This window comes from Arvicanthis niloticus, chromosome 12 (assembly GCF_011762505.2).
Source record: "Arvicanthis niloticus isolate mArvNil1 chromosome 12, mArvNil1.pat.X, whole genome shotgun sequence".
NCBI lineage: Eukaryota > Metazoa > Chordata > Mammalia > Rodentia > Muridae > Arvicanthis > Arvicanthis niloticus.
The window spans coordinates 3,954,325-3,970,964 of record NC_047669.1 but is presented as its reverse complement, the minus strand read 5'-3'; positions in this window follow the sequence as shown (position 1 = coordinate 3,970,964).

Sequence of the window (16,640 nt, the reverse complement as noted above, 5' to 3'; positions counted from 1 at the left end):
AGGACCCGGAAGATGGGAGGCTGTTTGTGCCTCTGCCCAGCCCTGTGCCTGGCTAACAGCATTACCCTGGAGGTGCCTCATGCCTCATCAGCCCTTTTGCTACTCTGTGGTGTCATTCTGGGCACTTGGAGCGGCTGATGAGGTTGCCTGTTTTAAAATAGATTTTATTGTTATTCAGGTAGGAGGAGGGCGACAGATCAGAAGACAACTGCCCTTGAAAAAATCGTTCATTACTCACAGTTCCCAAGAGGGGCGCACATACCACAGGCACATGGACGGTGTGAGACCCAGTGTGGAGGCAAAGGGGACAAGGGAAAAATATGGACAAGAGCCTTTATTGTGGCATGTGTTGGCAGCAATGGAAGATACAGGGGGCACGGGTGGGGTGACTTGAGCAATTGCACCAGGCTTGTGGCCCAGGGCTTGTTCCTAGTTGCTAAGTGCTTGGCTCTGGCATGATCAGGCAGGGACTGGCAGCCTGGGGTGTGTGAGAACTTGATGAAGAAGCAGGGTTGCTTGTGGGTTCTGGGTCAGGTGATTTACACACTCAGGGAGTGCTTCCAGTGAGCCCCTCACTGCCAACCCAAGTGCTCAGCAGAGCCACAGGATGGCAGAGTGTCAGAAATAGACAAGGAAAAGAGCTCTGTGTTGTCACTTCTTCTTGCAGAAGGGGATGGAACACCACCCCAGCAGGCCTGCAGCCCAGCCTCCAGGTGGCAGGACAGCTGAGGCCTGACCTTGAAGGCCTGTGGCCAGTGGACATCCCCAAGGTACTGAGAATTCCTTGAGGGGGAGGTGGCCAGTTTCCCAACAGATCTCCTGTCCCTACCCCAGACCTAGCTTTATGTGGCTTCTGGTTCTTGTGTATTTTCTTTACCACATTTGTTTGGAGACCTTAGAAACATAAGAAAAGGCATCCAAAATGCACAGCTCCCCCACCTACAGACATACCTGATAGTGACCAACACCTGTTCCCCGAGCCCCTGGATCCCTACCTGCCTATAATCCCAGGCTGAACCTGACTGCAGTGCCTGGGTTTTCAGTGGGCAGGGGTAGACTGTCCCAGGGGTGATGGAGCACCTGTCCAAGGAGGGCTTCTTTGACACCAGTACTTTTCTTTGTGACTCTTGCCTCCTGTGTGTGGCTGTGGCCTTTTGAGAACACCACGTCCTCTCCAGTAGCTACTGTATCCACAGGCCCAGCACAAGCCCAGCATGTAGAGGCCCCTCGGTACAGCAGAGAAGCGAGCATGCTGCCTCTCTGCCTCCCCGGAGGCCTTACTTGGTGCTCTGGCCTGGTCTTGGTTTCCAGTGAGGCCTCTTAGAGGCCTTTCTGTGCTTTGACTGGGCTGTGGCTTCTGTCTTCTACAGGGTGACCGGAACCCTTTCATCACATCGGGACTGTGGCCAAGTCTTGCTTCAGTCCTTTGGTTTTGTGTGTCCCATTTTGTGCTCATGTCCTTCTTGTGTGTTTCCCCCCTTTTAACTAAAATGATCCATTTATTGTGCTAAAGGTTGTGTATTCAGGACACCCACCCGGCAGGTAAGCCTGCATCACAAGCAATAGCATGAAACAAAGAAACCAGTTCTTTATTTTCTAGAATATTTAATGGCATAAAGACTGCAATGGGGCCTATCCATTCTTTAGTTTTGGTAACATGGCCTTAATGCAAAACTTGTTGTTCTAACCACCCTTTTAAAGTGTGCCGGTTAGTGTCGTTGTGTGCCCCTGTGTTATTGTGTCTGTCAGTCTTTTCATCTTCTCAAACTGAAACCTTGTGCCCTTCAAACACCTGTTCCAGCCTCTGGCAACCACCACTCTGCGTTCTGCCCGCATGAATGTGCCGGCTGGGGAAGGTGAGATCATACAGCCTTTGTCCTTCTGTGACTGGCCTATTTCACCTCTCTGTCATCTACCTCTCTGCTGCATGATGTTTGGGCTCTCGATGTTCTATAGCTGTGGGACATAAAGTAGATGCCCTGCTTTCAATTCCGCGAGCTCACGTCTCAGTTTTCAAAAACACACTTTAATCTCTGGTTCTCCAATTATCAAGCACTTGATATGAAATGACACTGGTGGTCGCCAATATTGTAGACCTTGTCAGGATGCAGTCAGGTAGGTGACCCTGAATTCCTCCCACACTCCTGTCTTCTGGAGCCTTCAACCCACAGGACAAGCCTGGGACTACCCCTCTTGCCTGAGGAAGGGCTAGGTGGGTGGTGCCTTGCCAAAGTCAACACTGTTGATGTAAATTACCAGTTTGTCTAATTCCTTCTAGTGCCCCAGAGGGACTATGGCATTCAGAGCTGGTGATTCAGGGCCACACAAGGAAAAGACACCCTTTGAGTTGAAAGAATTCACCAAAATACCCCGTTATGGAGATTTATGCCCATTCTTAAATATTGGAGATTAATTTTTTTGAAAACATCTATAAAATAAGAAATTTATATCTAAAACAGTGCCATACACAGTGACAGGAAGGGATTAGAGTCAATTTATTCATGTATTAGTCAAAAAGTCGATTTCATATATTGTGTAGAAAAATTAAAATCCTTTCTGTATTTTATTACAAATTATGCATTCCCCATATATGGAGATAAATAATTGATAGCATTACAAATACTTAATCTAGAAAATATTTATTAGGAACAGACAACTCATTTTTAATGTGTTTTGTTGAGGGCGATATTGCACACTTTAAAAAATTAATGACTTTTTTTTGCAAGAAAAAGAATAAGCACCCTAATTCTTTTGTTTAGTCTCCTGCCCAGGACAGGCCCAGGACAGCACACAGATGCTGTTGGCCTCAGATAGCTGCAGGCCTCTGGGACCTGGCCCCCTGCCAGCCCCCTGGCAGAGCCTAGGAGAGGCCTTGGAGAACACCACCATACTTTCTTCTTCAAACTCTCTGTGGCTTGCAATTTTAGAATAAGTGTTTCTGACTTAATCTTGGAGAAAGCACCAGGCAATCTGATTTGTGAATGTGCTTGAAGAGCCAAGAAATCAACGTTGCACAGTTCCCAGAGTGAGCTCTGTGAGGCTAGAGACGCTCAGGCTGGGCTCAGCTGCACTTCAGAGACAGGTAGCCCCACCGTGAGGGGGCTCTCAGCCCCCTCCTCAGACTTGTCCATGCCCTGGGCTCACCCATCTTGGGCCTGCCCGGCATGAGGAAGGTTGAAAAACCAGGTGGGCTCTCTGCAACTCAGTCCCTTTACACCTATGCCAATCTTTGGAGTGGGCCTGTCCCTGCTCCCTGAGCTCTCTGTGTGTATTTGGTTCCCGGGCTGGCAGTTAGTGAGGCCCGGTGGTAACGCCTTGTTGCCCCATACCAGCCCACCCAGGGGAGCACCTGGGACTGAAGAAATAACTGCCACGTTTATTAAAATATAAATCTTGTGCCTAACGGAAGTGCTGCTTCTATACATAGAAAAAAATGTTTAAAATAAAAACCAAAACAGTTTTCAAAGGCCCCCAGGCATTAATTATTCATCTTTCACTAATGAAAACACGCCTTTGCAGGCGGCAGGCTCCCTTTACTCCACATGGGGGCCTTAGGGGTCCTAGGAAGGCTGGCTTGGGAAAAGGCAGCCAAGGAGCCAGGGTGAGGGGGTCTCTGTATGACAGGAGCCAGAGGGGTCTCTTTATGGCTGGAGCCAGAGGGGTCTCTGTGTGACAGGACCAGGGGAGGGAGTAGGTGGCTTTGAGTTCCAGTGTCCTTTGAATGAGGCGGGAGCAACTACATTGCCCTCCTTTTGTCTCCTCAGTGGGTGTGGGTGCCGGGTCTGCCATGGGGTGAGTGTACTGGTTAGGGGCTGTTTCGGAGCCTTGGATCCAGCAGGGGTAAAGGAGATAGCCTGACCTGCAAAAGTAGCAGTGGACACTGGTCACCAGACAGGCCAGAAAAGGGACAAAGGCTTTTGATCCGATCAGACTTTTCAGTATGGGGACAGCTCAGTGGCACACCTGGAATGGCCATTTCCTCTCAGTCGTGTGGCCCAAAGTCCTGAGGGCCTGCTGACCTAACCTGAGCAGTTACTTTTCAGACTCAGTTTTATAGGGATCAAGTCTACAGAAATTGTCTGGCCCCAGCTCAGATAACTGCCCCCCCCCCTGCAAGGCTTTTCGGCCTGAACATCCTTCTAGTAGCCCCACATTCTTCCTCTGGCTCCATTTCTATGTTTATTGACATCTCTTGTGTTAGTCGGGATGGGATACCTCCAAACCAGGGCTTTCATGCAACCGAGAAAGGTCCCAGACTAACTTGGTCTTGTTTGTTCTATGTCACTGGATTTCTAGAAATGATAGAATATTCTAGGTTCCATGTGGAAGGAGCCTGTAGTTCATACATGGAATGCCCTCACACTTACCCAGTCCTAAGGCCCTAACCACACACACACATAACGTGCTGGTCTCAGAGCGCTGGCAGGGGCAGCCTTAAAGTACTTGGAAAGTAGCCGCAGGTGTTTCTGTGACCCTCTGGCTCACCTTACAGCATCCCTGGCCCGCCACCAGCAGGTGCACCTGGCCATAGACATCCCAGCCTGGTGCTCCATCATCTGGTCCGCAAGACTGGGGCTGGGGCTGCAGGGCTGCTATCCGCGAGATGCTAAGCTTCGTTTCGTGCCTGGGGCAGTTCTAGGTTGTGTGCAGGCTCTGGACATTTGTTCTCATTCGTTCATTCATTCATTCATTCATTCATTCATTCACTTATTTCTACACCCATTCATTTACAAACACTCCCCAACACCCCAGACATGCTCTGGCAAACTGGTCTCCTGGGGAGGAAAGATGCTGAGCCTATCAGTCATCCTCAGCTCAGGGGCCTGGGGAGCCAGAGGAAGCCTCTCTGATCTGTACTGACAGCCAAGGGTGGGGGTGCAGGTGGTATCCAGGGCAACGGATCCCCTGAGAAGAAGATGAGCTGTGCCCTCAGGCAGCAGCAGCAGGGAAGGGCCCCAGTAAGGGGCCTTTGAAGCCCTGTCTGCCTGTTGGGTGAGGGGCAGGAAAGGAAAACTCTGAGTAGGGGCTAAAAGGGGAGATTCTCCTTGGTTAGGGAAGTGTCCCTTGTTATGGCCTCCTGTGCTAATGCCTGCCAGGATGTGGATAGAACCTGAATTTCTTCCAGCTCCGGCCAGGACCTGAGCTCATGGTTCTGTGCCAGGTGTCTCTTGGGAGTAAAAGGAGCCAGGAGGAGCCTGGCCCTGTGTTGGCCCAGCATAGCTCACTCAGAAGGTATGTGGATCTAGGAACCACTGTTCAAGCTACCCTTATCTCCCCGTCCCACCCACTAGCAGAACTGACCTTGCTGGAAGCATCCCTTGGCCTGGTATGGATTTCCTGTCTTGCTGAGGTAGCTGTACCAGTCAAGCAAAGGACCCAAAGTATTGGGCAGGCCTGGGTGAGGGTGGAGGCTTCGTGGACCCTTCTAGATCCTCCTCTTCCTGATGTCACTCTGACTCCTGGGCATCGTGTGTAGTATATGGTTTGCTCTACAGCATGTATATTTGTCTAGCCCAGACCCCACCCTTTACCACAAGCTATGGACCTCTGTTCACCTCCAGAACAGGAGAGGAATGACCCAGCAGCATCACCTCAGAGCCCCTTTCAAGGCCAGAGTGATAAGAACGTAACCTCTGAGTTCAGCTGCTGTGTCGGGCACAAGTGGTTTCACTCAGCATGGTCATCCAGCCAGATGACAGAAGTACATATATTGCTTCTGTCTTCCACTGGTACTGAGTCAGATGAACGCAGCTACGTGACTCTCTAGGTGGAAAACGGAAAGCCGCTGGACAGAAGGGAAAAGCCTGGACCGCAGGCCGATGTGGAGATGAGGGTGCGGATGTGAGGTCAGAAAGCTAGACACATGGAATGACAGGCAGTTGTGCACATACATGCTCACATGCATTAACTAGTACACACCTGCATGCAAAATGTAGCATCGTCATAGACACATGTGCCGGTAAGCATCAAAGCTGTGTGAATACATACATATGTAACACATATGTATATAAAATCAAAATCAGCCTGTTCACAGAATACTGTATATATGTAAAGCCAGAGCGTGTGCATGCACTACACAGTGAGCACACTTTCATACACACACATACTTAGCACACAGTGTAAAACACAGCAGAACTCAGCCGGGCGGTGGTGGCGCACGCCTTTAATCCCAGCACTTGGGAGGCAGAGGCAGGCGGATTTCTGAGTTCGAGGCCAGTCTGGTCTACAGAGTGAGTTCCAGGACAGCCAAGGCTACACAGAGAAACCCTGTCTTGAAAAACCAAAAAAAACAAAAACAAAAAAACAAAAAAACAAAAAAAACCCACAGCAGAACTGTTAGGTAGGTAGGGCTGGCTGTGGAATACTAACTAATTGGTTCCTGGGAGATGGACCTGACTCATCTTTTCTAGGAGCCAGAAGGTGACTGCAGGTCCTTGGCTCTGGGAAGGGGTCTGTGAGGTCCCATACCCAATCTGTCATTGACAGGAGGTGTGGGACACAACGGTGCTCTGCAGTGTGGGTCTCAGCTTGGCTGGGTGAGCCCAGACTCTGACAGTGATGAGACATGGGTTGGATACTTGTGCTGCAAGTAGAAGATGAGCTTGAGCACCCCAGGCCTGCGTGGGGCTCCAGCGCCTGTACTGGACTGAGTGGGACCTGTCATGCCCTGGAGGAAAACCCCTCCTATTTCAATGTGATACTTTATTTCAAGACTCTTATCTCTACAGCTTGTGGTTTCTACAGCTGTCCTGGCTGGAAGCGCTTCCGGGCCCTCATGCACGGTGTGGGAGGCCCTCATACACGGTGTGGGGGCTCCTGGAGTGCAGCCTCTGGCTTTTTGCATTGATGAACACAGCCAGCCTTTGGCTGCCAGTGAGGAAGGACCAGTGTAGGGCAGGCAGAGTAGGCTACTGGGTCAGGGCCACAATCTTCCTAGCCACATCTGTGTCCCATCAGCCTCCATCACTGCCACTCTGGGAGAGAAGAGCAATTTGCAAAATATGAAGGCATCTTATGAGGCTGCAGCAGAGTGAGCTGCCACAGGAGGGTGAGGACCACTGTAAGGAGGGAACAGAGGAGGAAGACGTTGAGGAGGCCTTGTGGGGATGGACTGAGGGAGCAGGTAGAAAGGACAGGGAGACCCAGAGGTGGGTGCTGGAGATGCCAATAGAGACAGGGTTCAGGTGCCCCAGCCTGCCCCAGCTCAGATCTGTTCCAGGAAGGCAGCGTAAAGTCTCCCTTAGCTGAATGCATATGCAGTAAGCACTAAATACTTGCTCCATTTGGAAAATGTCACTGGGGCCTGCAAGATGGCTCACCTGGTAACAGCATTGTTCCTCAGCCTGACAGCCTGAATGTGCTCCCCAGGCCTCACATGGTGGCACAAGAGAAACAACTATTTTAAGTTGTCCTCTGATCTCCACACATACACTGTAGCATACACACACACACACACACACACACACACACACACACACACACACAAAGAGAGAGAGAGAGAGGAGGGAGAGGGGGAGGGGGAGGGGGAGGGGGAGGGGGAGGGGAGGGGGAGGGGAGAGGGAGAGGGAGAGGGGAGAGGGGAGGGAGGGAGAAGGGAGAGGGAGAGGGAGAGGGAGAGGGAGAGGGAGAGGGAGAGGGAGAGGGAGAGGGAGAGGGAGAGGGAGAGGGAGAGGGAGAGGGAGAGGGAGAGGGAGAGGGAGAGGGAGAAAGAGAGAAAGAGCATAGGACAAAAACAGTATGGTGCAGTAGAACACAGAACACTGAGGCCCAGGTCATGCATACAGGGGGCTCTCCTGCAATTTTTCCAGTTGTGGGGTGGTTTCCAAGAACAGAAGGAGGAATTTCCAGGAGTGGAGCTCAAACATCCCAAGAGTGTAGGCAGAGGGAAAGACACCAACTTCAGGACACCTTTGAGATCCAAAGTCCCCAACCTGCTACAGAACTCCAGAGGGGCTGATGGTGCCTGGCCTTTGTTTTCCTGGTCCCTACACCCTTAAAGGTCCTGGATTTCAGGGAAGGTCAAAGTCAGGGAACAAGGTTTGGCTTGGGGGAGTCATCCAGGCAAGGGTGGGCTGGATCGCTCATGCCAGGATGACTAAAGACTTTCTAGGGGATCTTTTGAGGTCAGAAAGACTGGAACATGGCACGAACCAATCAGAGATTCTTTTAGAACTCTTGCCAATGAGAATCTAACTGCTTCCTCCTACCCAGCTTATCATCTCGACGTCCCAGCCAGGCCATTGCACTGACGTTAAAAAGACCCCGGGGCCTGAGCCTGGAGGCTGGAATGATGGAAGCCAGGGTCTTTAGCTACACATTGCACTTTCCGGTAAAATGAAGTCAGGTCCTTGCTTTGGATGGGAGAAATAGAAACTGTCAAGAAGGACAGCTGTGGCCCCTGACCTAATATTCTCCACTGTGTGCACGTGTCTTATCCCGGGGAGGGCCATAGGGGTTGGAAAGAGGACAGCCAGACTTCTGTGAGTCCCTTGTGGCACGGCTGTTCCTATGAGTCCTAGACACCCTGTAGATCCCCATGACCACAGCTAGTCCCTTCCTGCTATATTACAAGGTGCTCATGTCCAGGATGTCTATTTCTGGATGGTTTTGCCCCTAATCCCCTGCCTGGGGCAGGAGCTTTGTTTCTAGGTTCCTTCTCATTGTGTTATGGGGCCAGCAGGGGTCACTGTCCACTTCCTAAGTCTGCCTCAATCTGGTTGCTCCTGCAAGCAGATGCATCCTGAAAGCAAGGCTGCTTTCTGGAACTGGCATGTCAGGAATGCCTTCTCATGCAGCTAGGTACCACGAAAGAAGCTGAGGTCCTAGAACTGGGACCCATCATAGGGATCCCAGCAAGGAGTGCCTAAGTGAGGGTCCCTGGGTGTAGTACAGATTGCTTGGCATAAGAAAGAAAACTGGCCAGGGGACACATGCTGGGGGAAACCCCAAAATAGGTCAAATATGTTGAAAATGAGCTGGTAAGACGGCTTAGTGAGGAAGTGTGTACTGCTGTCCAAAGGACATTGGTTCGGTTCCCAGTATTCACATCACGCAGCTTACAACTACCTGTAACTTCTGGCATCCTTGGCCACCTGTATTCATATGCACGTGTGCACACACACACACACACACACACACACACACACAATCTTTAAAACTATGTTGAAATCTCAGCCTCAAGAGAGGAGAAGCTGGGCAACACGGAGTCTGGTGCTAGGATCGCCCAAGCGCAGCCCTGACCCTGGCCCACCCCTTTATGGATTGTGACTAGAGCCCAGTTTCCTGGTACTGTCTCAGGACCTCAGCAAATATATGAATGTCTCAACCTTGGGGCTCTGTCCTTGCTGGTTTCACTGAGACTGTCACTATTAACTCATGTTAAAAGAGTGGCCAGCCAGAGATACTTGTCTCTACCTGGACTGTACCTCTCCTCTTGGCCTTGATAGTCTGAGTAATACTGAATGTGTCTGAAGCCGCTATTCCAGTCGTACCCAGCATAGGAGCCACTGGCTTACCAGATCTCTAACAAAGTAGGTTGGACTCATGTGTTAACAGGAAGCCAGGGACTGTGTGGACCAGGTGGGTGGGGTTTGGAAGAGGCACTTCTGGAGCAAGAAATCTTGTGGAGTTCTGCAACTTCCAAAGGTAGGTGATCTGGGTCCCTTGATTCCTGCCACCCAGGCTGTCCCAGTCTGTGCTGACAACATACACTGGCTTGGTCCCATGTTGACTTGCTGGGGCCTGAGCTAGTGAGGGTCCATATCCATCTGCCATCCGATCTGCCTAGGAGTAGTCTTTACTGTACCTACTGGAGGGCTCCCAGGGGCTGGGAGCGATGTCAGATGCTCAAGCCTCTCTATAGCCACTAGGATTCAAAGAGTAGATTGTGCCAACGTCAACAGAATGAGAATGAGAACAAGACAGCCTCGTGGTACTGTCAGAGAGAATGCCCAATTAGGAGAATAGCTGTGGGGGCAGGGCATGCTCCGCCTATGACAAGGAGTGCTTTGGTTCAGGAAGGTACACACAGCCGTGAGCCTGCCTGCAGCACTTGGGTTACACAGCACTGCACTGTGAGGGCAGTGAGGAGTGACCCAGGAGGTCCACCCGCAGGTACACTGGCCGCAGAACTCAGCACACTGAGAGCTTGCAAGCCAGCAACCTCAGAGTCCCCAGCAGTGCACACTGGCAGCTACGCCTCACCTTGGGTTCTGAGGAGAAGTGCACGGGTGAGTGTTAAGAAGATCCATGCAGTTGCAGAGTTTGACAGACTCTGCCATAGTCCAGGGAACCGTGGGGTTCTAGGGCACAAGTAAACCACAGAGATTTAGGGTTGATGATGTATATGTTGTCCTAGGCAAGGCCTGGGGGCCCCTCAACTCACACACCCCCAATTATAGGTGCATTTCATTTTCTTTTCAGGCTGAGTGTGCAGAGGAGAGACTATATAGCCTGCAGCCTGGGACCTAGAAGGGAGACATCAAGCAGATCTCTCAGTGACTAATCTCCCCTTCTGCCAGTTCTCTAGAACTATCTGGAGATGCAGGGTAGTGAGGTGGGGGAAGGAAGCTACTCAGACACTGTCTGACCCCAGACTCTGCCTTTCCTAGCAGAGCTGGTCCCTAGGGTCTGAGGATCTGGCGTGGGTCCCAGGAAGCAGGCTGTAGGGCTTCAAGAAATGGAACAGACCATAGGACCCTGTGGACCTCTGCTTCCATAGGGATTAACATTTGGCCTGGGTCAATAATCCCTGGGGTGTTAACACATAGCAAGTGGAGCTGCTGGGGAATGTGTGGACACGGCAAATCCTACAAGGGGCTACATGTACAGGCTCTACATGTAAAGGCCCTAAAAGGTAGCTGCATGCCTGGGCATGTCTAGATTGGAGCCAGCTACAGAGAGGCAGTGGTAATGGGCAAAGACAAGGGCCAAAGTTAACAGTGGGGTCTAAGGAGCAGAGGCTTCTGCTGCTCCAAATCAGAGGTCGGGTGTGTAGGAGTGAGCCTGGCAGACACCAGCCCCCAGGTAATGTGAAGCTTCTCCTCGGGTTATCTGCCCGATGTTGCAGAGCCAGAACTGGGTGCTTCCTGGACAGCTGGTCACAGCCTCCAGCCTGGGCTGTGCTCTCCAGGAGGAAGCAGAGGCAGGACACACTGCTAGGTGCTGCTGGCAATGAGATTCAGACAAGAGGAAACAGAAGGAAGAGAGCAGCTGAGACCCCAGGCCAGTGAATGTAGACCTCAGGGGTTGTGGGTCCAGCAGGGTGGTCCTCAGAGTAGATAGCCCCACAAAGAGAAGGTGCCCACCACAGGGTGCCACCTCCACAGGCTTCAGAAGGGCAGGTCCTCACTCCTGGCTCTGCCCTGTTGCAGGGTCTGTTCAATGAACTGGGCCTGCCTGCTCTATTCCTAATGTAGCACCCTTTCTCTACATGCCACCCTAGGGCCACCCTACTCCAGAATAAGCTCAGCTCCTCCTAGTCCAGAGTCCTCAGCTGGCTTTGGAGCTTGGGCAGTCCTGGGGGGTGCCAAGGACTGAGGGCTGCTGAGCTGCTTTCCTTAGAGCTGAAGACCAGCAACAGCAAGACGTGGAGGCCCTGTAGTGAGGGACAGCCAAGGCAGGAGGGTATGGAAGACAAGATGCTGTTGTGGAGGCCCCGGTGCTATGAAGGCTCAGGGAAGGGAGGAGTAGGGTGGAACTCTCTGGATGGTTCCAGGTACTCCACCTAAAGTTACGGGACTGACACATGGGGACTGTGCTCTATTTCTTGTTGGGGCCAGAGAGCCTCACAAAGCTGTGTCCTTTCACGGTAAGTGGGAAGGGGCCAGGGACCAGGGGGATGGGGTCAGGGTCTCTGAGCCCTGCCTCTTCCTCTCCTCTTTATACAGGCCAGCCCAGGTTGTTTCCCAGCGTTCTTACAGCTTTATCCCCAGCCCCTCAGCCACAGCATTACTGCTTCCCACCGACTTTGTAAGGAAAATCCTGCATCTCTGAGCTGCTCCTTCATCTATGGTGAGCCAGGGCCGGCAGGAGGCAGAGAAGGCGCTGTGGTGTCTGGCACAGCTGCTGGGCAAGGAGATCCTCCGTCGCAGACCCTGTGAACCATGGACATGCAAGATCCTGCCTTTTCACTAACACCAAGAGCCCACTGAGGGTACATGGTGTCACCATCAGCTCTCCTTGAATGCAGAAAATTCTCTGCCCAACCTGCCTCTTGGAGCCTCCCCAATGCCAATGCTGGCCAGGACACGAAGACTACCCAGTTACAGCACCAAGGCCTGGTGAGCCTTGCTTTCAAGAGTCAGCTTTGACAGAACTGAGTGGACTGGGACAGCCCTGACTCTTCACCAGCCCTGGGGTGGGGGTGGGACTCCGTGTCAGCAAAGTACGACAGCTTGAGGGAGGGGCTTTGCCAGTCTATTGCCCCTCACATTTCTCACTGTCTGTCCCTGTAGCCTCTGAGCCAGCTGCCTTTCTGTCCCTCTGCTGGTCTAGTAGGGCCTGTGCCTGTGGGTAGGCAAATAGGTTAGTGAAGGACCCCTTCAGGCCTTTGATGGAGGTGGGGGTGGGGATAGCGGTGATGACTCTGGGTGGTGTTTGTATTGACTCTTGCAGCAGCCAAGGTTCAGGGTTGCCTCAGCAGTAAGAGGTGGGTACACTATGTGTGGCCTATTTCTACTGTGTAGTGTTGAGCTCTAAGGTGTTTGCTTCCTGGGATTAGCCTGTTCAGAGTAAACCCACTGCGGTGTTGACAGCTGAATTTGGAAGTGGGCTGGGCACAGCTTTTCTCCTTTCACCCAACCCCCAAGCACAGCTGCCCTCTCTCACCTATGCAGGTGGGCTAACATTTGCCTCACTTGGGCCCCTGAACACAGGCTAGACCAAATGTGAGGTCAAGAGGGACCCAGGGAACTAATGCTTTTGAAGGGTGACAGTAGGGACCACAGCACAAGTGCCTAGGCTGGACTCCCTACTGTGGGAGTGTGGACTCATGGTCAATTTGTCCCTCTGCAGGTCTTGGGGGTTTCTTGGGTGGCTAAGGGTGAGGCAGTAGGAAGGTCATGGTTGCTCCATGAGGGAGCCTTTGAGGGAGAACTAGGAAAGGTCTAGAATGGAATAGGTGGCAGGTAGACGGAGGGACAGGCCACCAGCTTACGAGCGCCTAGTCAGAGGAAGCAGAGGCTGACAGGTGGTAGCAGTGAGATCCTGCTGGGGTGGCACTGGGAGCCAGGGAGGGCTGGCCAGAAAGCCTCAAGGGGTAGGTCTGGTGAAGCAACCCCAGAGAGGATACCTAAGAAGAGTCTGTAAGCATCTGCTGCCCAAACCTCACTCTTCCTAGCAGCACAGGGACTGCTACCCAGAATCCCACAGTCGGACCAGAGGCACAAGTTCCACCCTCTTACTCCTCCCTCGCTCTCTCCCCTCCTTCTCTCCCTCCCCCATCATTTTTCAGAAATAATTGTGAGGCAACTCACAATCAGACAGTGGCTGAACCTTGCCCCAGAGCCTGGGCCCCAGATTCTCACAGGGTGGCCTGCCTGGCGGCTGGGTGTAGAGGTTGCCCTGAGAGCTCTGCAACCTCCTGTAATTGTCCATGCTTACATCTCTCCTTTGTCAGCAGAGCTGCAAGCCTTGGCGGCATCATTAATGCAACTCCGGCGCTCTGGTGTGAGGAGGGGGCTGCCTGGCTGCCGCTCCTCTTCCCGCCCCCGAGATGGATGTTCCTTTATTGCCCATAAATCTCTGCACAGTCTCTGTAAAGACAAATCGGAGGCCTGCTAGTCCCTTGTGTTTGTTGGGCCGGTAGGCTGTGGGTTTAATTAGGCCTCAGCACTCACAGGAGCAACTCTGGAGAGTTGAGGGGCAGGCTACGCCATGCTACGTCTTCAAGAGAGCAGGATCTGCACGCCGGGGGAGGGGGGATCTGACCTCCTGCTTTGTCTGCGGGAATTGAGGTTGGTCCACATGAGGGAATCATACATCACTCCTTCAAACATCTGTCTATGTGGGTACCCATGCTGGACCCTGCAATGTGGTCTGCTCTTGCCCATGTAGCTCTGCAACAGCCCAGGCCCAGGGTTGTCTGGGCAGGCCTCCAAGCAGTGACTATCAGCCCTTAGGAAGTCTTCCCTCCTGTGCCTTCAACTGGAGCACAGTAGGGACCTAATGGCTGCATGGGCAGATGACCGGGGCTCTGCCTCTTGCTACCTGTGCTGAAACATGAAGCATTTCTTCAGGCCCAGCCACAGTACTGGCTCTGAGGGCAGCGTCCAAATGGGAGCTGGCTGCCAGGGAGGTAGGTAGGTATAGCTTGCCCTGCCCTCTGTGTGTGCGTGTGCGCGTGTGATTGCTTTGCTGGTGTGCCCACAGAAATAAGGTTCAGTGCAAGTCCCATTTACCATTTGCTATATGACCTTGGGGCCCCTTGTCCTACCAAAACCTAGACTGTGAGGGTCAAGAAGACGGGCATTGGAGATGGCCTTGGTGTGTATGGTTCGGGGGAGAGGGCTCGGGCACCATGAGATGGTAAAATCCACAGATGACTTGGGACCATCTGACCAGACAAGTAATTTCGGTGTTCAAACATTTACCATGTTGTCTTCCCTCCCAGAGACATCCCAGGATTCCTGGCACAGGAGAGAGGTCAACACCTAGAATCCTGTGACATTCCTGTGTTCCAGGGTATCCAAGGCCAGCCTCAGCTCATAGCCAATTATGTAAACAAGTGTGACCTCAGGTCCAACCTTGTTCAGACAAGTCTCTTCCTCATATCAGGGACATCAGTAGTGTCCCAGTGGACCCTTGAATGTAAGGTTCCCACCCCATGCTGAGGGGGCTGAGATCAGGGCAGGCTCATGGCTAAGGCATTCTTCTCCCCACCTTGTTCCAGCTGTGAGTACCCTCTCTCTGTGCCCAGCTCATCTGAGAAATTCTCACTTCTCTGCAAACATGTTTCTGGCATGTTCTCAGTCTCACCAGACATCTACTATTGGACATTCTGCTGCTTCGATTATTTTAGAACTAATTTAAGGATTTAAAAATAATAATTCTCCCAATTACTGTGCAAAACCCCAACAGCAAGATAAATGGGGCAGATGTTCCTTTAAGTCCAGATGTGAAACCCTGAAGCAGTTTCTGAGACATGAGGACCTGCAAAGGGTCCTGAGTGACCTTAGGAGATGCCAGCTCTGAGCCCAGTGCCTCAAGGGCTGCTTGCTCCAGACTCATTTCCCAGGGTACCTACCCACTGTGACTCAGGCTGCAGCCATCAATCTCCAGAAATTATGCTCAATGGTGTGGCCTTGACAGGGCTTGGGATACTGGGCCAGGCCTGTGAACAGGGAAGGATTATGTCACAGGGAGCCCTGTGGTTGGCCTAGAATCCTTGGAAGGGAGCCAGGTGTGTCCATGGTAAACCAGCAGAGGCCACCCAAGTTGGGGGGGGGGGTGACATACTCCACAGTGCTTTGCGTGGCTTTAATTAGCTTCCTGCACAGCCTCAGGGTCCCAGAGACTCGGGTTGGATACTAGCCAGAGGCCAAACTGATGTCCAGAACCTGACCTAAGGGAGCCCGCTAAGCCAACACCAGGTGGGTAAAGATAAAGAGAGGTTAGGGTGGGCCAGAGTGGAGTCCTGGGGCTTTGGCCCACCCCCACTCCTTCCAGGTCCCTCCCCATCACCGGCCGGTGATCTCATCCATTCCTGGGCTGTAAATATCACCCAAATGCTCACGACTCCCAAACGTGTCCTCCAGCCGGGCCCCTCTCCCGAGCTCAGCCTGCACAGCCCACGCGACACCCCCGCCCAGATGTCTCCTGGGCCTCAACAAGCCGCTCCTCCTGGCACCCCCTCCTTGGGGACAGGCGCCCCTTGCCGGCTGCTTAGGGCAGACGCCTGGGAGCCCTGCCCACCGCCTCCAACCATCCTGTCAAGTCCAACTTGAAACACATCCCCTGCCTTCTGGATCTGCCACCCCTAAGGTCTGGCCAGAAAGTGGCAATTCCTTAGTCCTTGCCTGTGTGCAGACCCCACACTGTGCACCACTGCCAGAAGAGCCATCTCTAAAAATTAGACCCTGCCCACTCCCCCTTGAGACAAAGTCCAAAAGGATGCATGCTCTCTCACACATACACACCTCTGGCCATTGCTTCTGCCCCCTGTCCCTACCTCACCCTTAGCTTCTACACCACCTTCACTGACAGCCTGGCTAGGGCATTATCTCCACTCTGTAACATGCCCCCAGACTTCTCTCTCTGGAGAGGGGAGTGTGCAGAGCCTCAAGGGTCAGGGCAGGGTCTGTAGGACCCAAGGTACACATCTCAGGCTGTTAGCCTGGTTATAGTACAGCATGTGGTCCAGAAGCCTTTTCGCCATCACCAGGGCTGACTTCCAATCCCCACATGTGGGCCAGCTGTTGGTAACAGAAACAGAAAGTGACCTGAGGCCAGATAGTGCCTGCCAATGAGGACCAAGCTCAGCATGGGTAGTGAACTCCCTGTTCCAAAGGCATGCGGACTAAGATGGGACCCTCTGTCCTGTAAGCCACATCTGCTGCAGATGGCCAGCTCAGGACCCCTAAGGTTCTTTGTGAATGGAAGCTTTATGGTCCTGACTTACAATTGGGAAGACCTAGCCTTAC